The sequence below is a fragment of the Triturus cristatus genome, chromosome 3_1, assembly GCF_964204655.1.
Source record: "Triturus cristatus chromosome 3_1, aTriCri1.1, whole genome shotgun sequence".
In the NCBI taxonomy this organism is placed as follows: domain Eukaryota; kingdom Metazoa; phylum Chordata; class Amphibia; order Caudata; family Salamandridae; genus Triturus; species Triturus cristatus.
In genome coordinates this window covers 87,838,373-87,862,114 of record NC_140583.1, presented here as the reverse complement: position 1 = coordinate 87,862,114, position 23,742 = coordinate 87,838,373, and positions in this window count along the sequence as shown.

Below are 23,742 nucleotides of genomic sequence, written 5' to 3'. Positions count from 1 at the left end.
AGAGTTACATATGAGGCAGGTGGATGATTGAGAAGGATCAATCCTGGCCAAAAGAGAAGGCGTCATGGAAGCGCTCTGTAAAAACCTGAAATGTAATAACTTGTGCCTGTGGTTCGGAGACACTGACTTAATCTGTGAGCAACTATAGAACCAGACATCATCCGGAATGGGACACTGAACGTCTTCTCGCCAAGCCTCATGTAGAAGCTTGTCTATGGGAGGAAGTAAATCAAGGCTGGTGTGGTAAAGCAGAGACACCAGGTGCTCACCAAAATCGTAATTGATGAGAATTATGATGGGTGTAAAGTCATCAGCAGCGATAGAGTAAGAAGTAATTTGGATCCTTAGTGCGCTCTGAATTCAATGTAATAGAAACCTATCAAGCGTTGTTGCGTCCGCAAAACGACTGTCATCAGACCAAGCAATGTCGTGGCCATCTTGAAACAGATGGCCAATAGTACTGAGAGATTACCGATTGAGTTTACGTTTGACGGAAGTGTCCGCCATTGGGAGAACCCACGGTTCATCTGTAACAAGCGAAGTAGCAGGCACCAGGCCCAGCATGTGGTGGAGAGTGGCTGTATATCCATGGAGTCAAGGGGGAGGCCCACAGGTAAAAAAACATTCAGAGGGTTAGCGTCGGCCATGTCGGGTCGAGATGTTCATACATGAGCCGAGCGTCCCTGTGGTACCAATGGAAAGCAAATTGACACTGTGACACTGTGTTTTTAAAAAATACAGATGAAAACAGGGTACTCCGAAGCCACCCCATGCATACAGTAAAACTAAGACGTGCCAGCTTCACATTTAACATGGACTTCAATTGGAATTGCATAGTGCATATTATCAAGCCCATTATAGCCGTTTTAGCGGCAGTTTTCTGCCGCTAAAGCGGCGATAATTTTATCGCCAGGCTTAATAATATGCCCCTTGGTTCCCTGAGGAGTTGCTGCTGTGGATAGGAAAGCCAAACCATGTCCCCCTCCAACAGATATTCTGTCACCTCAGGCCTCACCCAGTGCACCAGGAGGCTTAGAGCAGAGTATAAAACGCAATCATTCTGCTAAAATCGCACGGCTGTTGGCAGCACGAGTGCGGTTCTTGAGCACAAGCTCCGGAATATAGTCGATCCCTGTCTGTGGTCACATGCCGATAGCGCCATGCATACCTGAGTAAGTGAGACACAAAAATAGCACACAGAACTTGCATGGTGTGTGGCTTAGTGCTTGGGCAAGATGCAGTGATGTCCAGCGCCGGGTCTATAAATAAATTAAAATCACCCCCATCACCATGTGGTCAACGTCTGACCTGTCAAGAATTCTTGCCAAGGCAATGAAAAAGTCAAGCGAGTCAATGTTCAGTGCATATATATTGAAAAATACAATGTACCGATCTGCTAAGTGGCCTGTAATGGCTACTCATCTCCCGTTTGTGTCAGAGAAGCTGTCTATGGGAAAGAAAGGTACTGAGTAATGTATCAAAATGCATGCCTCCCGGCAGTACGTGCTGTAGGAGGAAAAGTACATATAGGTCCCAGACCATGGCATAGGTCAGAGGGGAGCTGGGGGACAAGTGGGTCTCTTGCAGGAACGCAATCTTGACCTCGTGCCTAACCAAAAACTGTAGGACCTGCTTGCCTTTCCGTGGGTTATTTATGCACCGTATGTTCCACTTCATAAAGGGGATCACGAGTCCGCTAGCCACTGCAGTGTGTGTTGTAGGCATAAACTAAAGAGGCCATGTTGGGCATCCATACTGTATCTTGACGATAATCCTCAGTTGGTGGTGCATTAACAATCAAACAGCCCCCATAATTTCCCCACTCCCCACCCATCCCAGGCAACAAAAAGCCCGGTGACATTCCACAATAGAGCAAGAAAGTGAAAATACCCCAAGAACGAAAAGAACCATGAAGGTGTACACCATGAGGGCGAGCAAAGCCCCGACGACCAGTCTCGATCTACAGTATTTATAATGACAAATATAAGGCAGGATATCACAATGTAAAGAACGAACCCAAACATGGCACGCTCCTGAAAACAGGGACCACCCATAACGAGTCTCAAGTGTAGATTTTTTGCCCCGCAGGCCATGGTGGACGTAAAGAAGGAGGCAGCCAAGTGGCACATCACAACCCAAAACACACCAATTCCACTTGTGGCATGCCACCCCCCAGGAGGAAGCAGCACCCCTGAATCTATAGCGGGAAGAGAAAGAAAAATAACCCAGAGAAAGCGGGGTTACAGCAACATCGTCGAAGACAGCAATAGGCGAGGTTCTGAACAGGCCATGGGCTGGGAATCAGGAGGAGAGTGCCGCGGAGATCCACTGGGTTTGTGCTGTACTTTGGCGTTCTTCTTGCAAAAGGCGAAATCAGTGATACTTAAAGTACGGCCTGGGGGCCACTTGTGGCCCTCTTGACCTTTACATGCGGCCCCTCTGTTGAACAGCAGCACGAGCAGGCAGGTCGCTCCCTCTGCCACCGCGCAGACCCCCTGCCCCCTCTTGCCTTCTGTGCCACTTTTTCCCGCCGCTTGCGTTGCACGCGGCCCCGCCCCCTCGCTTTCCATTGGCCGCCCCGCTCCCGCCTCCCAGCTGCTCCTCCCTCCCTCTCCCCCTCATATGGAGGCCGCGCGGTGGTGAGAGGAGCGACCCTTGACCCTGTGACCAGGCAGGTCACTCGCTCTGTCACCGTGCAGACCCCCTGTGTGCCGCTGCTGCTGCTCCGTGTTGTCTGATGCCTCCCTGCAGATAGGTCTGATTGACTGTGTGTCATCTTCTTCCCTGTTGACTGTGTTTTTCGTTTTTTTGCCTACTGTTGACTGTGTTTTCGTTTTTGCCTTCTGTTCCACTTGCCCCTTCTTTTCATTTTTGTGCCCGCTGTGCCTGTCTCTCCCCCCCGCCCCCTCTTGCCTTCTGTGCCACTTTTTCCCGCCGCTCGCGTCCCACGCGGCCCCGCCCCCTCGCTTCCCATTGGCCTCCCCGCTCCCGCCTCCCAGCTGCTCCTCCCTCCCTCTCCCCCTCATATGGAGGCCGCGCAGCGGCCGCGCGCCGCTGGCGCGCCGAAGGCGCATCAAAGGCAAGCCCGTCTGCGCCCGTACGCGCCTGGACAGCGTCCAGAGCCAGGACCCCTGGCCCTCGACGATGCCAGCCCACCCGACTGAGTTATGACGCCGCCACCCTCCATGCACTCAACACCGGCCGGACCCCTGCCTGCCACCGAGCCACCCCGAAATGCACCCACGGACCCTTCACCTGCCAAGCCTGCAAATTCACCTGCCTCCGGACCTGCATCACACCCGCCAGACCAGGCACCAACAACAACCACCTCAAGTGTATCCTGCTCAACACGCGCTCCATCCGCAAGCACGCCGTCGAACTCTGGAACCTCCTCGACACAACAGCGCCGGACGTCGCCTTCCTCACAGAAACCTGGATGAACGGCTCCTCAGCCCCCGACATCGCCATAGCCATCCCGGATGGCTACAAGATCACCCGGAGGGACCGCGTCAACCAAACCGGAGGAGGCATTGCCATTGTCTACAGAAACACCATCCGCATCACGACCAACGCCGACGACACCCTCACCGCCACCGAGCACCTTCACTTCCAGATACACACCGACCCCAAAACCACCCTCAGAGGTACTCTCATCTACAGACCCCCGGGATCACGCACACAATTCAGCGAAGCCATCGCAGACTTCATCAGCCCACTTGCCCTCACCTCCTCAGACTACATCCTCCGAGGGGACCTCAACTTCCACCTGGAAAACAACAATGACAACAACACCACCACCCTGCTAGACAACCTCGCCGACCTCGGACTCAAGCAACTAGTGAACACCCCCAACCACTACGCCGGCCACATGCTTGACCCCGTCTTCTCCTCCAGCAACCACATCTCCTACAGCCACTCCACCAGACCACACTGGACAGATCACAGCTGCGTCCACTTCAGCTTCAGGAAAACCACGACCCACCACCACCCGCAACAGGCTCCCCGAAGATGCTGGAGCAAGATCACCACCGACCTGCTCACCACTTCCCTGAGCCAAAATCCTCCCGCCAACACTACGGACTCCAATGAAGCAGCCCGTAACATCACACTGTGGCTCACCAACTGCGCCGATGCCCTTGCACCACTGAAGAATCCTCCCAGCGGACCCGGCAGCAAGAAAACCTCGTGGTTCACCAACGACCTCAAAGACTCCAAGAAATCCTGCCGTACCCTCGAGAAAGCCTGGTGCCACGACCAGTCAACAGAAAACATGACAGCCCTCAAGAACGCCATCCGCAAACACCACCAGCTGATCCGCACCACCAAAAGGACAGCATTCAGAGAACAACTAGACAACAACACCCACAACAGCAAGGAACTCTTCAGCATCATTAAAGAGCTCTCCAACCCCAGCGTCAACAACGACATAACGCCCTCGCAAGACCTCTGCGACGCACTCGCCTCGTTCTTCCACCGCAAGATCGCCGACATACACAACAGCTTCGGCACCCAGACCACACACCCAACCACCGAACCAACGCCCCCCACCACCACCCTCTGTGCCTGGACCCCCGTCAGAACTGAAGACACCACCCACGTGATGAACACCATCCACTCCGGCTCCCCAGCTGACCCCTGTCCACACCACATCTTTAACAAAGCCGACTCCATCATCGCACCCCAACTCCGGAACATCATTAACAACTCCTTCGCATCTGCCACCTTTCCGGAGAGCTGGAAGCATGCGGAGATCAGCGCCCTCCTAAAGAAACCCACCGCGGACCCCACGGACCTCAAGAACTTCCGCCCCATCTCGCTCCTCCCTTTCCCCGCTAAAGTCATTGAGAAGACCGTCAACAAGCAGCTAACCGCCTTCCTTGAGACAAACGGCTCCCTCGACCCATCACAGTCCGGATTCTGAGCAAACCACAGCACCGAGACCGCCCTCATCGCAGTCACCGATGACATCAGGTCCCTGCTCGACAACGGGGAAACTGCTGCCCTCATCCTCCTCGACCTATCGGCCGCATTCGAAAGAGTCTGCCACCGCAACCTAACAAACCGCCTCCACCACGCCGGGATCCAAGGAATGGCCCTGGAATGGATCACCTCTTTCCTCTCCGACAGAACTCTGAGAGTCTGCCTACCTCCCTTCCGCTCAGCGGCCACCAAGATCATCTGCGGCGTATCCCAAGGTTCCTCGCTCAGCCCCACCCTCTTCAACGTCTACATGAGCCCTCTCGCAGCCATCGCACGCCAACACAACCTAAACATCATTTCCTATGCTGACGACACCCAGCTGATCCTCTCCCTCACCAACGACCCCACCACCGCCAGGGCCAGCCTCCAGGACCGAATGAAAGACGTCGCGGAATGGATGAAGCTCAGCCGTCTGAAACTGAACTCAGACGAGACGGTAGTCCTCATCCTTGGACCATCCCCCTCCGCCTGGGACGACTCCTGGTGGCCCCCTGCTCTGGGCACCGCCCACGGACCACGCACGCAACCTGGGTTTCATCCTGGACTCCTCCCTCACGATGACCAAGCAAGTCAACGCCGTCTCATCATCATGTTTCAACATCCTGCGCATGCTCCAAAAGATCTTCCGGTGGATCCCCACCGAAACCAGAAAGACGGTCACCCAGGCCCTCGTCACCAGCCGACTGGACTACGGGAACGCCCTCTACGCTGGAACCACAGCCAAACTACAGAAAAGACTCCAGCGCATACAGAACGCTTCTGCACGACTCATCCTGGACATCCCCCGACACAGTCACATCTCTGCCCACCTGAGAGACCTGCACTGGCTCCCCGTCAGCAAAAGGATCACGTTCAGGCTCCTCACCCATGCTCACAAAGCTGTCCACGACATGGGCCCCATATACCTCAACAGCCGCCTCACGTTCTACACACCCACCCGACTGCTCCGATCCACCAGCCTCGCCCTCGCCACCATCCCACGGATTTGCAGAACCCCCACCGGAGGAAGATCCTTCTCCTACCTGGCTGCCAAGACGTGGAACTCCCTCCCCACCCACCTCCGACTGACCCAGGACCATCTCTCCTTCAGGAAGCAACTCAAGACCTGGCTCTTCGAGCAGTAGCAGCACCCCCCCCCCCCCTCCCAGCACCTTGAGACCCTTGCGGTTTAAATAAACGAGAAAGCATTTATTAACCTGAAAAGAAATGCTTGCCCCTTTAATTAACATTTTTTAAGACCTCCTTACACAATCTCTAATCACCCAGACCCCCTACCGCCACCTGCTTTCCACATTGCGGTCCTTAGTCACAACACAGACCATACTTTGTCCCCCCTGAGCAAATGTTTGTGAGTGGCCTTGGGCTAAAGCATCGGCCAGGGTGTCAAATATATGGGGTCTCCCATGCCCGTCTACACAGAGGCGCGCCGGGTAGTGCAAACCATAGCGCAGGCCCAAATCTCTAAGGGAGGCCTTTACTTCGGTCTCTTGTACCATCAAGGTAAAGTTTGGCTATAGTGAGATGGAAGAAACCTGATACTGGATCTGGCCCTGCTCCCTTGTCAGATGCAGCGCAGTGTCTCTGTCCCTAAAATTCAGCAGTCTGGCAATAATGGGACGCTGTGTTGCTCCAGGCGACGGCCAGGTCTCCAGAGATCTATGCGCATGTTCCACCATGAAGACTGTGGCGAAGGCTTTGCGGCCAAACACATCTACCAACAATTGCTCTACAAAAGTGTCCATTTGACCCATGGCTGTGGACTCTGTAATCCCTATAACGCGCAAATTATTGCGGTGTGATCAGTCCTCCAAATCTTCATTCTTGAGGGAGATAGTCTTCACTTGGCATTGAAGTTGATCCACCCATTTGTTCATGGTGGTGGCCCCGTCCTCTAGTGACAAAATGCACTCCTCAGCCTCCTCAATCCTGGTCTTGTGACGGTCCAGGGGCTCAGCAATGCCGTTCAGTCTGCCCAATACGGCGTGGAATCTGGCATCCATAGCCCTGAATCCTATTCGGATTTCAGACATCAATGCATTAACTGTAGTGGCTCGGGCCAGATCCAGGAGACCCTCGTTGCCTCCAATATTCTGAATGGGTTTGCAGTGTCCTTCCGGTCCCCGGCACGTTCGAAAGGAAGCCTATGTTGCTTCAGATCTGTACGGCCCATGTTGCAGTCGCTGGAGGGAAGGTGCTGGTGATGGAAGAAGCCAACACTGCTCACAGGTCATCTAAGCCACGGTACAGCACTGAAGTGGAGGGGGCCCTGGTACAGAAGCCCACGACGGGGAACCAGGGTCCGAAGGGCTGCCGCGGGAGAGGCAAGCATGCAGTATCCCTGCAATCAGTAGATAAGGGTGGTCATCCGATAAGTCTCAGCCGCTGCATGGCGAGGGCAGCAGTGAGGGCCCGTGCACAGAGATCCAGAAAGTGGCGGGGGCACCCACTTTCCCCCATCAGCCAGTGCCCACAAATATGCAAATAAGATGGTGGCAGGGGAGGGGGTGGGGGAGAGACAGATGCCTGCAGTTGAAGGCCTAGGATAGACACTAGTGTTGTAGCAGAGAAGGAGATGTCAGGCCACACCGCCTCTTAAACCCTATCACTGCACCTTGCAGCTCTCACAACTGTTCATGAGCACGAGGTTCAGGCCCCGACCCACAGCAGGTAGCAGCAGTCCAGTCGTTGCTAACTCCAGTCACCAGGAACGGACTCAGAGTGTTCGCCCCAGTCCTGCAACCAGCCAGTCAATGAGGGTCTGCCACGATGATAAAAGGGCCAGGCCGCCCCACCACAGCCAAGTAGGCTGCAGGCCACGAGTCAGTCCCCTGGTGATCACCCAGGCGGGTGCCACCAGCGTCGATGGGCAGCAAGCGAGGGTCGAGCCAGACCAGGAACGGGGTGGGGCTCGGTACCCCCGGCCTTAGGCTCACCTGGGGTCTTTGTTGCCACGGGGCCTCCACGGCAGGCCCCTTCCCTGCACACCGCTCCACAAAGGGTCACCGAGGCTGCCGCCCTGGAAACAAATTTCCCCAACTTAATCTGAGTATTTAGTGCTAGTTTCATAGTGCAAAATGCTCCTACACTTCCAAAATAGACACAAAGATACATTTTGCACTATGAGAATAATGCTAAATGCAACAGAACATTAACAGCAGCACAAGCAGCTACTCACACCCACTAAATGTGGTCTCACTGTAGATTTTGTTCCCCCAAATTACTTTTCATTATGTCAGCTGGCATAATCACTTGATTATCGGTAATTCTGAGTCAAAAAGTTCTCCTTAGGCGGATTCATTACTTATTTAAGTAGGGCCATGCCTCTACGAAAATGCTACACTCATGACCATTGCTTTCATAAACGTTTGAGGAGTTGTTCAAATTTTTTGATCAGATTTAACTAATATTTATGAAAGGAAATTTCTCAAATTATCCAAACCTAATAATAATTATCCTATTACTGACCTGCTGCAGCCTACAGTCCTTTAAGTATTATGAGAGGCTGTGGGTTTATATGCATGAGTCATGACAAAAACTACTGCGGTTTACCAGAAGACTAAATAGTCTATATGAAACGTCTTTTAAGAAAGCGGGTTTGATCTGCCGGACTCCAATTTTTGCTACAATACAATGGTATATGTGAGGGCTCCAATGCCATCCTAAGCATTGTTTCATTTTTTTAGGCCTGGTGCTACACATACAACTCAAACACTTATGTCTCATAGTTTATGGCAGCAAACTCCTTATGAGTATGTCTTGGACAGCATTGTAGGCCATAAATTATAACTCTCACACAGGGAGTCAAAAGGAAGTAAGCGCTACAAAATAGAGTAATCTATCCTATGCTACTTCTAAACAATTGTTAACCACGCAGGATGTAGGGTAGCAGGGTGCAATTAGGAAAAGACTGTGACAGGGAGGGGGCACAAAGCATATTTGGACGAAAACCCTCACTCACCCGAGGGTGACATGCTTCATCATTGGGTTGCTCCAACACACTGGGACCACAAGATACCCAGTGTGGGCTACAACTTCCCTGCAGGGAAGGAGCTGGAGTGTTTTATTTAAAGCACGTAAGATTTCAATACCTCAAGGGTGACAGTGAGGGGCAGAGTGCAACAAAAAAGTATGTTTTTAAAACTATCTCCATAAGGACAACAACTTTATTCTTACGTCCCATGGGATAGAGGATAAAAGCAATGTGAGACAAGGCTATGGAATTTGTACCCTGTAATGTGGTCAACATGTTTCTGCCATAATTGACATCTATGTTCAAGGCATTCATCAGGACCAAGATCTTGTGTCACTGTGATAGAACAAACATGCAAAAGTAAAATAAGAGAAATTTGAAAAGATACTCAGGCCTCTACTCTTGACCAACCATGCGGCGCAGTAACAATCAGAGCCACAGGTCAGAAGGCCTTATGAACAACGTGTACAGTTTGACTCTACCATCTACACAGTCTCTCACCATGTAGATTTCTCTCCCGTTATGTGTTGGTGCTCCGTCGTAGACTCCGGAGGGACATAAATTATCCATTACATATTTCATAAAGCATATCTTCGTTCCTTTTTACTTATCATCAGTATAACTCTTTCCGGCAGCAACATGCATCATTTATCTGATAACCAAAAATTTGGGGCGTTTTAGTTAACAATCACAAAACAATAAAGACAAGTGATTGTGCCTAATAATTAGCATGTTACGAAAATAATATTAATAATAATAATAATAGGAATAATGACAGTAATAAGCATAATTGTGGTTATTAATATTATTATTTGGAAACATAATGAAACATAATCATATATTGTTATGTATTGTTTTTGTTTATAAGGTGGAACTGGCACTTTCTGGTTGGATGAGGCAGTGCCCTAGCCAGGCAGAACCTACCAGTCCCGTCAGGGGTGGGTGACTACACTTACTGTATAAACTGCGCTCACCCTTGGGTAGTTTGACATTGAAAAGTCAGGCTTAATACAGAGGCAATATGTAAAGCATTTGCACAGCACTCTCACACAATTTATACACTTAGGGCCATATGTAGGTACCTCAATACCGGTCGGTAACGGACGAAAATCGGTAAATATCCCGTTACCGACCGGTATTGAGGCACTTGAGATGTAGGTGGTTGATTTCTGGATTCGGTATTTACCGAATCTGAATTTTAAGAAATGGGTAAAATACCGAGTCGGTAAATTACCGAATCCAGAAATGCTATGTAGGGGGCACTCAAGTGAGTGCATTATTGGTGTCTGGATTCGTTATTTACCACCAACTACAATTTGATGGTAAATGACGAATACCTTTAAAAAAGCATTTTTGTGCTATTTGTAAAGTGCCATGTGGCAGACATACATGCCCTTAGGGCATGTATGTGCGCCACATGTGCACACATGCACGAATCAGGGGTGCAACAGGGTGTCAATGTGACACCCTGCCACCCATGATAATGCCTCCCCTATCACCCATTCGGTATTTACCGAATCGGTAATATTAACTGGCTTCCCATTCATTCCTATGGGCCTCCAGGCCCCTAGGAATGAATGGGAAGGGATGCATTATTACCGATATTTACCGAATCAGTAATAATTACCGATTATTTACCTACATACTATTTACCGATTCATAAATACCGAATCGGTAAAATTCGGTATTTATGAATCGGTAAATAGTATGTTACCTACATATGGCCCCTAGCGTCACAAAAGGGAAGTCACAGCTCCTGCAGGTAAGTGCAATAGGGCGGGGCTCAGGGGGGAAAGCCGACAGACGACGGAATAGGGAAAATAAGTAAATAAACAAATCCAATTACGTCATCTGTCAGCTTCCCCCACAACCCCACCAGGCTTACATGCAGGAACTGCGACTGCAAAAGAGACTACACATGTGTGGTGCATGTAAATAAAGTTTGTATTCAGCACACACATTAATCAGCACAACATCAGCATCATAAATCACATTTGGCAATATCACTAGCAGTACTAGGCCCAACCGTGTTAAAATGGCATCAGTACTATATACACGTGGGAAAGATCCAGGCCCAACATGGCAATTATTACAATTCAGTACCACAAAGTTATAGGGTGCACCCCATCCTAAGGATAACAAAATGTTTCCACACAGATAATTCCGACACTTTTGAATAGAACCGTGGGTCAAGGCTGAACGGGGAAAAAACCATGTCAAATGTAGTATTCTTTTGGCAAGGAATCAACGTGCAAAGCAACACTGCTGCGTGGTGTAAACAATAAAAGGTGGTCCTCATGCAGTCACTCCCACATACTCACTCAGCACTGATACGCGGTCCCACAGATATCAGGCATGTTTGTATGGAGTGCACTCCCATGCACACAGCACCGTAATGCCGTGCCACTGATATCCTACAGGTCAGTTGATAAGACACATTTGGACCCGCGGCCCAAGCCTTTTTCCACCTTTCAACAAGCCCAACTAACCTACACCCACGGGTTGGAGATAAACCACTCTCTCCCTGATCCTAAGCTGATTGTTGCTTGAGTCACACTTAGTCAGGGTCCCAGGGAAGAAGATGGGGGTAGGGAGCAGGGCTAATTAGTGGGCAGTCGACAACTGGGGGTTTGGCCAGAACTCTCAGCAGAAGCGGGCTGAGGGCGAAAGTCATTCAATCAAAGGAGTACACAATGTACCTTCCACACCAGCCCAGTTCTGTGAAGCACGGGAGGCAGGCAGTCTCTTGACCCACTTCCCATCGATCTCAAAGGGTTCCTCAGCCCAATCAATTACCCTCATCACCCTGGCCCGATCCGAGCAATACTACTTGGCAACGTGAAGTCATTGGGCCGGGTTATGAAAGGGCTGTTGATCCGTCGCACTGAGGGCACAAAAGGAACAATTGATTAATGAGTGGCTGAAGCAGAGAAACCTCTCAGAAGAAGGAGGCACCCCGTCAGACACACGTTGATCAAAGTAGAATCCAGGCAATCCCGGCACAGTGGAACAAGAATCTTTTCCTCTGCACCTCCCTGGAATGAGGCACAACATCTGGTGTATGTTGATACGAGTAATACCAGACAATTCGGGTCGCAAACAATGAAGAGTTGCAAATTCAGTACCTCCGTGGAAATAAGGCACAACATCTAGTGCTTGCTGATCCGAGTCGCACCAGACACTACAAGTCACACACAATGAAGAGTTTCAAATTCTGTCTTTGGATATGAGGCGCAACATCTGGTGCTCGTTGATCCAAGTCACACCAGACAATTCCAGTCACACACAGGCGCAAGTTTAGCAGTGCTGCATGAGGTAGAATGAGGCACTACTACGGGTATGCCGTCCATCCAAGAGCCGCAACCTGGGAATTGGACCTGACACATAATGAGTATGCAGTTGGCGTGTCACCCAAGGCAGATGCAGCATGATCGACTAATTGGGCCACGCTGGAACCCGCAATGAGTATATCCGCTCACCACCAACAAGAGGCTTATGCATGTTGAAGCCTTCACGATGCAGGAGACACACCCCTTAAGTGCGGGCAGTACTTTTGGGTCTGTGCACAAGACAATCTGGTCTCCAGGCACATTGCTTAGTTCCACTGCCCCCCCCCCCCCAGTGCCCTGAGACCCTCACGGGTGATTAGCGTGCTGTATAAACCCCCTGATTGATTGATTGATTGACTCTCACGCCATGATACCAGTTGGGATCCAGCAGACAATGTGGGTTCTTAAGAGGGCATCGCTCTTAAGGTGTCACACGTAGGCAGTGTGTGTCCCTCATGGGGTGCGTTTGATGCCCAAGAGATCTCCGCAAGAGAACAGGGGGCAAGCCAACACGCCCTTGGTGGGCACACTTCAGGGTGCCATACAGCAGCAGGTAGTCAGCCCAGGCCAGCCACTATGTAGGAAGGGTGTTTCCTTTGAATCACAGATGTCTCTCCTAAATTTCAGTCCTCTCTGCCGTGGGGCCGTGGAATACAGATATTAATCTTTAGTGGGGCCATGATCTGGCTACCCAGCGGCCAAGTATCAAAACTTCTCCTCCAATCTAGCCAACCAGGACCTCAAATGGCCAAGGTCTGTCATTCCAGTTGTATGCTCAATGTTTTATAGCTGTTGCTGGGAATGCACAAATATGCTGCTCTCTCAACATCCATTATAGAGTAAAGCTAATAGGCACACAAAGAGTTTTTGAGACATGTTTAAAATCATCAGGTAAGTGCCACTTCCTAATTTTTCTAGGAAGGGCACGCAAACTTTCTCATGGCATTTCCGGTGGGAAAGTGCACAGAGCCCTAAGGCCACAAGCAGAGAATCAGCAAAACCCATGAGGAAAAACCAAAAAGTTTAGGGAAACACTACCTCAAACGTGTTAGTTCTAACAATATCTATAAATCTGCATATCACTGTGCATGAAAATATATTTTATATCCAAATATAGATGTCATTACTTATTAATCTGAAGTGTCCTTTAGCTTCTAGTATGCTTACTGAGTTTCATGTCTCTAGTAGGCCCTGAAGCCAATTTTCCAGGCAGTGCATGTGAACATCTCTGCAATGCATAACCTCTTTTTCAGATTTTAGAAGACTAATGAACTGAATATTGTATTCATGAACAATATCTTCCCCTAAAGCACCTCCTGCTTTTCCTTCAGGAACAAATCCTGCCACTTGCTCATTATTTAAGTTTTTGCTAAAAAGTAACACATTTCTGTCACTCGATTATGTTCCATTGGATGCTATTGAGAGCAAACATATGGAAACTGTATTACATTTCAAGACGTTTAGCTTTAGGCTCCAACTGACCATTTATTGTTTTTATCATCATCATCATCATCATCATATTCTTCGTTATTATTAGAAGTGGCAGTATTATTAAAGATATAAAACAGATTTTCTACTTCAAATATGAATCAAACAGAGTGAGGACTAGGAAAAATGGATTAATAAGTCTCCATATATTATTTAATAGATTGTTTATTTATCTGATGAGTTTGAAATCTGGAAATTAAAACCCCAATAAACCACTCTTACACAATTAGTATACCACTAGTATTGATCAAGGTACTAAATTGTGTGTTAATAACACACTAATGCAAAATGACAGTGAGTGAATGAGCGAATTAGTGAAGAAGCACAAAATATATTTAGTCTTAAAAGATACATTATGGTATTTTAGGCAGTTGAGAAGTTATTTTCACTGGAAAGGTAAGTAATACACTGCACTGAACAACTTCAGATTACTAGGCACACTTGCAGCGATCTTTTAAGTCTCATCTATAAAGGAACATGTTGCATTCTTTCTTCTACAATCAATGGCATTCCAGCTTTACTGTGAGCTTTGTGAGTAAAATGTAGTTTCAGAGCATCTCCTCTGCTACAATCACATTTCTGGCTGATGCCTCTGAAGAGCAATTTTTAACCCTACCTTTGAATTAAGAGGATCAGAGATCATGGAGGAAACGTGGCCTATTTGCGAGACACTAAGGGGCCCATTTATGAGGCTGATAGTGTCACCCTTGTACTACGCAAAGAGATGCAAGATGAACACAAATCTTAAGATAGTTTTTAAAGCCACACTGTTGGAAAGTGGGTTAGTAGTAGTAGTAAATATATATCTAACACTGGCAATAAGGACTCTAACACAAAATAGGGCTCAGTACACGTCTTAGAAAATGATTCCCATGCTCCACCCTTGGTAGCTTGGCGGCAAGCTGGCAGGCTTAACTTTAACAGACAGGTATGTAAAGCATTTAAAAACTCAAATTCAGTAAATAATTAAGAAACCATGCACAATAAAAATTCAACACCAATTTATCTAAATAGGAAATATTTTTATCTTTGAAATGACAAGATTTAGCACTGCACAGCACATAGAAACCGATAGCGCCTATTGGGACAGCTGGTCACACTAGACTGCCACAAAATCAATGTTTCAGGCCAACCACGATGGAGCCCTGCATGGCTACACCTTGCGGTAGGTCTCAGTCAAAGATTTTACCTTCGGACTTAGAAATTTGTCTGCAGCTTTTCTTCCTGGGGTCCCTCGTAGCTCTCAGCCAGTCCGGTTTTGTTGAGAGTTCGCCGGCCTGCCTTGCGATTAGGTTCCAGTCAAACTTGTGGAAGTCAGAACTCCAGAGCTTTCCAGCGGGACGAACCAGATATCCAGGCCGGCTCATGGTTTGAGATATGGGGTTGGATTATCGCGGTTGGTTCCAATCACCTCTCCTAATTTCGGACTTAGAAACATTTATGGAGCTTTTTATTGTGGGGTCCCTTGATGCTCTGCACTAGGCTGGATTCAGTGAGGGTTTGCTGGCTTGGGTTTCAGCTTACTTCCAGTCAAACTCTGGAAGTCGTACCTCCTGAGCTTTTCAGTGGGACGACCTGGACAGCAGGCTAGCTCACGGTTGAGGTTCGCCTGTTTGGGAGGCTAGGTCAAGTCAGTACACTTATGAAGATTGTTTCCAAAGTTGCTCCAAACTTCTCCAAACTTCTTCCTGAAATTCCTTGGAGTGTCCCAAAGATTCCACAACTTACTCCAAGGGTCTGGAAGTTCCAATATGGTCTTTGAAAGTTTGGGACTTGAGTTCCCACAATTCACTTGGACAAAACTCTTACAAATCTACTGGTCGAATTCCAGACTGAGGATTCTTGGTAGTTATGATCCAGGTGAGCTCAATTAACCTGTAGCTTGCAGGGAGTCTACCCTTTAGTCCTTTTGATGCAGGTTTGATCCACAGAGCTGTATTTCCAGATTGTGCAGCAGGCTCAGTCAGTCAGAGAGCAGGGCCGGGTTGGTGCAAATCAAACTTTCAGTACGGACCCTTCTTATTCCTTACGTTTTTAGCAGCAGATCTGACAAGTTCTGCCCCTCTCAGATACTAATTTCAAGCTCTCTAGGTCAAGCAGTAGGGAACTCCTGTCTAATGAGGTGTGGGGCAACTACCCAGGGTATGACCACATCCTCCGAAGTGTGGCTCTATCTTATCCCAGAGAGCACCATTTCTCCAAAATTCATCATGAGTGATTTTCCAGCAAAGAGAGAGAAGATCTGGCTAAACACACACCCAGGATGGTAAATCTCCATAGACTGCCCCCCCTTGCATCTGCTCATTCCTTCCTTAATCGGACCATCTGGATAGGTTTAAAGAGTAGAGGTGTAAATGAAACAGGTCCTGCTATTGAATAATATTGTTTACGACCCCTCCCCCTGCTCTGGCATTCCTACGTAGCAGAACCCTGCCCTCCTAGAAGGGCTTTATAACCCCAAGGGCTACTCAGCACCTCATCAAAGGAGCCTGGCTAATCCATTTAACTCTGACCAGTCAGGACAGACCACAGACAGACAGACTTACAGACAAGAAATCCTTATAAATTATTGTCTTTACGTTTAAGAATAAATTCAACAATACCATTCTAGGAAATTCTTAAATAATATTTTTATACTTTCCTTGATGTGATGTGTTATTTAATAACTTATTGCCATGTTTACGTATGTGGCTGGGGATTTGCAATGGGAAAAATGACTTGGGACATTTTTCTAACACCAGGGCCTTATAAAGCATCTTTTATAAAGACTCTGATTATATCTACAAGACCCCACACCCCTGGGATACGTAGGGGAGACTGGGGGGATTCTGAATATCTAAAGAAATTGCAGATCCTCACTCCACAGTGCTCCTAGCACAAAAGTCTATTTTGAAAAGCACTGTAGCACAATGGTGGGAGCAAAATGGGCAATTTTACTTAACCCAGGGCATCTAAAACTCATTTTACCAGGGTCCCCCCTATAAATACCTGACCCCCACCCCTGGGACACCTAGAAGGAGACCCTGGGGGTACCTAATATGTCGAAACATTGTAGTTTTCATTTTTAAGTGCCTTAAAAGTCGAGTTTGGACACAATTTGCATTTTAAAAGCAGTCCTGCAACACAGGGCTGCTTTTAGCCTGACCTCAGGTTTCAACAGTGCACACATGCGAATGCAGAATGGGCAGCTGCCCACTAAACTGCCATGTCCTATTATATACAAGCGACTTAAAGGTAGTTTTAATCCCCTGTCCTATTACGTACTAGTGTCTGATAGGGGAGGTTATGCCAATCATAGGGGTGTCTTTCCTCAAACTGTACCCTAGTGAATGTAGGTGTTGTCACTGTATTCTTAGGGGCCGATTCCGATCCGGGTCGGAAGGGCACTGAACACGATCCGGACCGGAAAATCTACGTGCCGTACGCGTGTTTTCCGTCTGACTCGTACAGCTGTACGAGCGAGCAAGTACGATGCGAGCTACATAAAATTCACCGACCGACTCGTTTCCGGGTCTGAACCGCTCCGTACGTCTCGGTCGCAAGCTAACCGTGGCATGCAATGGATGCGATTCACGATGAGCCAGTACGATGCACGCGTCAGACAGCCTTTGCGAGCCGGAGTATCCGGCTCACAAATCGTCCGGGTGTTTGCCTTTGGGGGTCCGCGTCGGACCCCCTGTCACCCGCAGCCCTACGACTCGGACACAGGGGGAGACCCAGGGGTCTCCCCAACAAAGGCATGTACGGTGCAGATGGCACCAATGCTTACTCACTGTAGGGGGCGCACTTGTCCGCGACGTACCCATTCAGTCAATGGGAGCCCATGTACGCATCGTACGACCGGCTCCCATTGACTTCTATGGTAGTCCGACCGAACAGAGTCTGACAGCATACAGCCGCATCGTACTCGCTCGGTCGGACTGCAGGACTCCGGCTCGGTCGGAAAACACTTTGGATCCGGCTCGGTCGGAGTGCTTTCCGACCCAGATCGGAATCGGCCCCAAAGTGTCTTTTCAGCATAGCACTATCCCTGGTTAGGCAGAGCCTAGAGTCAGTAAGTTACCACCAGTACCAGCCAGCAAAAAAGTTGGGGGTGCCTAAGGCACAGGATGACTTTGCAACACACGCAAAGCCACTTTGCAAGTCTATCAGTGGCTCCAAATATCTGGAGTTTTGCAAAACACCATAAATCCCTGCATTGCGTTGCTTTGCCCTGGGAAGGCGTTCTATGGCAATGCATGGGTGTTTCGATGCAACTCCAATGGATTTTGATGTATTCCCAGATTTACAAGAACTTGTGAACCTGTAGACGGCTAAAATCTTACACCTTCCCATGGGAGACGTAACAAGGATATATATCTCTATTTCTCCTTGTTACTTACTGTTTCTATGTGTGCTGCATTCTGCACATACAACACACATAGAAAGAAGAATATGCCTCCCAGGATGTTTTTTTGCAGAAAGATGTCCCTTCCTGCACATAAACAATCCTGCATGCAGCACTGACACCCTTGCACCTTACCGTGGTGCAAGGGTGCCTGTGTTGGCCCTAGGCAGCCAAAATGCCACAGACACAGGGTGAAAAGCAGGAATGCTCTATATTCTTTTAAATAAGGTGCATTCCTGCCCTTTCCCTCCAGCAACACAGTGCATCAAGGTGACTTGCTTCCCTGTGTTGGAATACTTTCCCATAAACATGGGCTTTCTTTGGAACATGGGAAATAAGGGAAATAAGGTTCGAATCCCAGCATCAGTTCAATATCCTTAGCACCTCTTTAAGAGTTAAACCTCTAAACGTGAAATTAATGTTCCCATGTGGTAACACGCTACCAGTCCTTTGAAATTATAATTTAATGCCATGGGCATGAGAAACAACTCTGCATACTCTGGTCTACTTGGTGGAACTTAGCAAAGTTTTCCATATTCCAAGGAGTCAGTGTTCATATTGATCACCTCCACTGAGCTGGTGGTAAATGTGAGCTGAGAGACAGGTGCTGGGTGAGTGTGGAAAAAGGGAGGTTGTGAAAGTAGGGGATGGAAGGGGAAATTTCCCCCGGCATTTGAGAGCACTACATGCTTCTCCTTTCACCTTGACAAAATAAATGCTCAGGAAGGGAAGGCTTGACTGCTGTTGTAGCCAAAGTCATGTGTGACTTTCCCAACCCGAATTACCGGTCATCAAAATTTAATGCAGGAACACTGCGTTGTCAGGTGGGGCAGTGTTCCACCTAGAGTCATCACTCTAGCTGATGTACTGATGGCCTAGGTCATATCATTTGTCTTGTCAGAAGGGGGTGAAATATGCCCTAGTGGATGAAAATATGTCCTACCATGGGCGCTTCATGATCGTGTGTGCATGGCCGGGTACCATCTCGCTCCTTTATCTGCATGTATACGTTGTATCCTCATTTCATTTCCAGATGTGGCAATCTTAGGGTGTTCATATTTCCAGTGATTCTGCAACCTTTTGGGATGCTTGACGAAAACCAGTGGAGGAAATTAATTATCTCTACACCTATGCAAGGGCCACTAAAGGGTCTGCCCACTCCTGGCTGATGACAGTTATTTTTGATCTGTCCATTTGATTCAATTTCTCTTGCAGGGACCTTATCCATAGACGAATGGCAACATAAAGCAGCCCGGGTCAATTTTGTCAGGCCAGCCCCTTACTGTATGCAGCGGTGCAAAGATCATTACTGCAAGGCGGGTTTGGTAAGGAGTGGTGGGGGGCTGGGAGTGGGAGTTATTGCTGCCCAAGAAATGTTTTGGAAAATTTCCAAACATGGTGAGTTTTTTAATACAATTTTCATTATCGAGCGTTGCCCAATCACTGAATGGAAGGCTGGAGACTGGAGACATGGCTGCATGGCTCAATGAAGTAATAGCTGTGGATGGTGAGGAGAGGATGGATGAATTCATTCAAGAATAGATATCAATGAATAAAGACGCTTAGCTACGCTGTGCAAATACTCTCAATGCTCTGACCATGGGAGTGGGTTCTGGTTTTCATTTTAGTTTCTTCATTAAAGCGTCACCGTCAAGCACCTGTTCAATGCATCTAGGGGCGTATTTATGTGAATTGTGGCACAGGGCAGCTTAGCAAGTTACCTTGCTGTGCAGCACTGCATCACAAGGAGTGGGCAGCAATGCACCCTATTTATCGAATAAAGAGATTTCTCCTCATTATACGTGGGGAGGCGTATCTTTTTGGCGCATTTCCAGGTTTACCTGGTTTGGTGAATCTGGGAATGCATAAAAAACAGGGCATGTGCAAGGGAGCACACACCGTAATGCCCAAGGAATGCCTCTCTTGCAAGGCAGCGGTTTGTGCTGCGTTGCATTACTCCAAAGAAGGCATTAAAAGCCAGGCAAAGTGGCTTTGCGTGGCTTCACAAATAGGACTTGGAGCTTTTCATCATGCATGTACCACGTTGTGTGGGGCAAGCATTACACAAGGCCCTTGTAAATATGCCCCCTACAGTGCATAAAGTAAATGTATTCAACACATTTTTCTGAATTAGTGCTTTATTTTCGGACAGTACTGCTCGGAAACAATGAGCGAAGTTTGCCTCTTTCCTATCTGTGGTGTGCCCTCAGAAAATAAATCACCAACTCTGAGAAATTTCGGGTTAAATGAATTTCTTTTACGCACTACAGGTACATAAAACTTGCTCCCTGCTCTGCACTGTGCCAGTAAAGCCCACCATAACAAGGTTGTATAGGTATGATTTGGCTAGAGTGGTATAGGTATACTGGTGTCAATGGAATTATCGGTCCTGTAAAATCTGTATTCGCCCATTTTGGGCCTAGAGAAACTGGACCTAGAGGTTCACGTGGAGCTGTTTGGCCAGAAACAGCTCTTGGAAATGGACCAGGTATTCCAGAGTCCTCGTGTTATTCTCCATGGGGCATATCAACAACAACCGGCGATAATTATCTCTAAGCGCACTTAGCGCTAGGATAATTATCGCCGGCTAGCGTGAATTTTTATCGCTGAGATAGCATGCTATTAGCAACGCTTATCTCAATAGCGATAAACATCCTCACGCTAACTGGCTAACGTGAGATTATTGCTGGAAACCCAGCGATAATCTCACGTTAGCTTGTTGATAGGCACAGGCAAATTTAGCCATGATATCCTCCTTCCATAGGATATCATGGCTAAGTCAGATAAATACCAGACGTAAAAAAGGAGCGTTAACCGCGGTTAGTGCTGCTTTTTTTATCTCTAACAGGGTTAGCGATATTCTTGATAATAGGAGAAATGTCGCTTAGCGACATTTCTCCTATTAGTTTACTCTGGAATGCCCCCTTTGCATCTCATTAGAGATGCAAGGGGAAGTGTAGAGTAAAAGGGTGCTAACATGCAAATTTGCATGTTAGCACCCTGTTGTTGATAGGGCGCTAGTTTTATCTCTGCTTTTTTTGCTTTTAAAGCCAAACAAGCAGAGATAAAGCCCTTGTTGATATGCCCCCATTTTGGGGGGTTTAGCTCATAATCCTGGGGGGAGGGGCTCGCAGGCGTGGCTCCCTCCCTCTGGGGCAGATTTATGAGCCCCTTGCGCCACTTTTGCGTCACTTTTCCCATGTTAAAAGTGACGCAAAAGTGGCGCAAGGGGCTCATAAATCTGCCCCTCTGTCTCTTGTGGACAGCTCCAATGTCTCCTTCATATCCCTTCAGTTGCTCCACTCCTGCTGGCACGGCTCATCTACCTTGTTGTTGGAACTCTCCGGCTGGTGATGCTAACCTTTGCTGACACCCACCTCCGCGCTTCAAGAGATTATAATAACCCCGCTGGAAAAAAAAAATGCTAATTTGTTTTATCTCCAATGAAGCACAGAGATACAAGCATTATACAAAATGCTAAGAAAAGGTTAATATCTGATGCTGGCGACTTAGTGAAGTCTGCAAATGTCACTTTTGAAACCTGACAACACGGCGCGTCATCTCTTGCCCTTTCAGATTTTCATCGGCAAACTCTCCCCGTGCCACTTTGCTCCTCTGTGCAGCGCTCTGCCAGTCTGAGGTAATTAGGCGCTGATTAATCAAATTTTCCTCACCTCTTTTTTTTTGATGATGTTTTCCCTTGAAAAGCATCTTGCTTTTAACTAATGGATGGTGCTGTTGATGGCGGCAGACATTTTAATCGCGCGCGCCGAAGACAGATGACTTGTCCGTTTAATTGAATTGTTATCTGACAGCCTATTGTCTTTGGGGTTTTGCACGTTTTGGAAAGGGAGGTGAAAAGCGCGATGTAGGGCAAAGGAAAAACCCTCTGTTTATTTGTTCGCAACTGTCACTGCATCATAATTGTCAAACTGCCGGCTCAGTTTCCTCATTGTGCTCAGAGTTGAGCGCCATCGGGCGATGACTGTTGCAGGAGCCGCTTGCAGAAAGCAGTCTTGCTTACAGTGGCCTGCAAGGGTGCCATGAACCCCAACTCAAGCAATGAAAACGGAAATCCGACTGATGGTTAGTTAGTAACGCACAGCATTAATCAAGGGTTAATGGCCCCCGAGACCTCTGCACCCCGGTGCTGCTGCACCTGCTGCACCACTGGCAGTAACAGCTTCACTCTTTGCAGAGAAAGAGATGCCGGTCCAGCCGCCTGCACTGCATTTAATTTCATTCTAGGAGGCGTTTCATGGGTGGCATTCCCATTCATCCACCTATGGATATCACACAATCCCAGATTTAGGAAGGTTTGCAAACCGGGGATAGTGTGAAACCACTATCCCTCCCAGAGGATAGTGATAGGTGGCAATATATGTTCTCCTTGTTATTTCCCCTTTCTAGGTGTGCAGCAACATGCAGCACACCTAGAAAGAGGAAATTGCCTTGAGATATTGTTTTTGTGCAGGAAGTACTCCCAATCTACACAAAAACAATTCTCCTTGTAGCGCAGGCACACTTTCACCGCTAGGCTGCCTGAAGCCACCAGCGCTATGAGAGGGCATAAGTGTGCCATATTGTAGTAGAAATGGCGCATTTCTGCTCTCTCCCTTTCAAGCAGCGCAGCGAAGCAAGTTACCTTGCTAAACTGCGTTGCGTGAAAGGTCAGTAATCTGACCACAATGTCTCTGGAACGGTGTTAACAATTGATATTGGAGAACTAGGGGGTAAAGTTACAAGAATTGCCACTAAGCAGTTTCGACGTTGCTTAGCAGCAATTTCTTTACCGCTGTCTATTGCCAAAATCCATCAGCAAGCTTGCGACATATTTACAGTACATTGTTATATGGCGTTAGGAACAGCTAACAGCGGCAAATGATGCTGCTAACACGAGCATGACAGCAATACGACTTTTGGCTTTAGCGTGAAAAAAGTGACAGCCCGCCAAATAGCGGCAAGAAATGCAAATACACCTGTATGCCAAATGAAGCAGACTGAACCCAGTTAAGCACCAGACAACAATCACCCTATCCCAGCAACAGCTAGGATGACCAGCCAGACTCCCAGGGGAAGAGGAAAAGGTAAACCAGATTCAGTCAGGAGGAAAATGAGATCCTGATTGCGGAGGTGGCGGAGTATCAACACAGGTTTTCCTCAGCTCTATGGTGTCATTGAGGACCACAAATGCCATTTGGCAGTCCATTTTCAGCAAGGTGAACTCTGCAGCAGGTCAAGAGGACAGTGACCGACTGTAAAAAGCGCTGGCATGATGCCAAGTGCAGGACTAAGTAGAAACTGTCCAGTAATCAACACTCAGAGCTGTAAACCGGAGGTGGGAGTCCAGCTCTCCAGGAGGAGCTTTATGCCTTCGAGGAACAGATGTCTGCAGTCTTCTCTGAGGAGTCGATGGTTGGAGTAGAGGGACAGGATACTGCTGACTATGACCAACTACATCAGCAACAGGGTAAGTAACAACCATTGACATGGGGCTGTGAGAGTAATGTTGTTTCCGTCCACCTACCTATGTATCATTTGGAATAGCATTGGTGGTAGATGATTGGAAAATGGCGCTCTAGGGTTCT